This window comes from Aplysia californica, unplaced genomic scaffold (genome assembly GCF_000002075.1).
Source record: "Aplysia californica isolate F4 #8 unplaced genomic scaffold, AplCal3.0 scaffold00206, whole genome shotgun sequence".
Classification (NCBI taxonomy): domain Eukaryota; kingdom Metazoa; phylum Mollusca; class Gastropoda; order Aplysiida; family Aplysiidae; genus Aplysia; species Aplysia californica.
In genome coordinates this window covers 425,843-427,614 of record NW_004797476.1, presented here as the reverse complement: position 1 = coordinate 427,614, position 1,772 = coordinate 425,843, and positions in this window count along the sequence as shown.

The window sequence follows — 1,772 nt, the reverse complement described above, 5'->3', positions numbered from 1 at the left end:
GAATTACTAAGACCACGAGGTCAGAAAACAATGTTCCATCAGCTCTATAAAAATCCTAAGATTATTCGAAGTCGTTATCAAGATATTCAAAGAATTTAATTCGAAAAAGCTTGACAAGTTGTGAAACTAAAAAATTGTTGAGGTCGAATTTCTCAAAACTAGGTTCTGAGCAGATAGAACTTTGTAATTCTTGAATAGCGCACACGCTATAGCATCCAAACTTGAGCCAGGTTATTTTTTCAAAGCATAGTAAGGTTTCTTTTTATCCCCCGTAGACACCATAGGATTTAGGACGCGGGCTTCGGATCTGCCTGTCAAGGCTGACCTGGGCTGGAGGAGGATACGACACCCCAGCAAAATCCCCTCCCGAGATATTCGATAAAAAATTCTCCCCACTAGGGAATTAAACTCGGGTCTCTCGCATGCGATAGGTTAACGCCTAGCCGCTACGCCACAGAAGCTGGAGTTTCGATTTTGAAAAAAAAACAAACGTACTTACTTACTACCTGTCACGCCATATGGCGTTTAGGGCAGCAACAAGGGATCTCCAGCTCTGTCTGATTTGGGCCATCTTGGTCAGCGTCCCCCACAAATGGTTCCAGAACTTCATTTCAGACTCTACTGTGCGTCTCCAGCTCACTTTGGGTCTGCCCCTCTTGCGATGTCCTGTGGGTGTCCAGTGGAGGGCAGTCTTTACAAGTGAAAAAAATATATACATGTAATAAGTAAAATGAAAAGGTGTGGGGTTGATTGACTGCCATGTGCACTACTTTCGGTAGATACACCCCCTCCACCTTAACTAAACCTCTCTGAGCAAGTTCCCCTTTTTCCCTGCTCCAAGACCGTCCACCTATAAACTCTCTCCATTGGATGCTTGGCACGTGCCCTGGTGTGGTTTGCTCCCTCTTTCCTATCAAACACCTGTCGTTCTTATCCTTCCTCCCTCTTTTCTCTGCATGTTGTTTCTATCCAGTGAAATGTATAATCTTTGCCTCTTACATGACTGATTTGTATTGCAAATGCCGTTAAAGTCGTACTAAAACAAAACATACCTCCACCCCATGCCACCCACACTCATATCTCCAAAGCAATTTTCTCTAAAGACATGAGGGGCACAAACATGAAACATTTACATCATATTAATTTGTGAGGCAGCGTGGTAGAATCAGGCTCTCGTCGATTTTTGGGCGTTTAGAGATGTTGGTATCATCGTAAAGCTTATTCACTTGTCTTTATTTGGATGAAAAAATATCCATTTATCTTGAATACAAGTCGAGACATTTGCGAAAGAAGGAGGTGGGGGTCACCTGTTTTCGGAGGTAAAGTTAGTGAGAAAATGGCCACCAAAGATTTGTTATTTCCTTAGCAGAAGGTAACAGAAAATTTACATTTTTATGCCTTTAATCAACACTTTTCAGAAAAATCCACACATAAATGAGTTCTTTAATGGGCATGAAAGGTGTTGAGCCAAAAAACCCAAAAATTTGATAAAAATTCACCAACCTGAGGAAAAATGCAAATTTCTTCACTTGGATTATTTTGACGAGAGCCTGATTCCACCACGCTGCCTCACATTTGACTTTCACAGGAAGAAGAAAAGTTCAGCTGTTCATACTCAAAGTCATTGACATTGCTGTCGTGAAGCTGAAGTAATGATATTGTGTGAGAAGAGGAAAGCCTCTAGAATTGTTTGAGGATATCAATAACTGTTCCCATGTGTAATGTGGAGCTAGTTTATAACAGAACGACGAGAGAGAGAGAGAGAGAGAGAG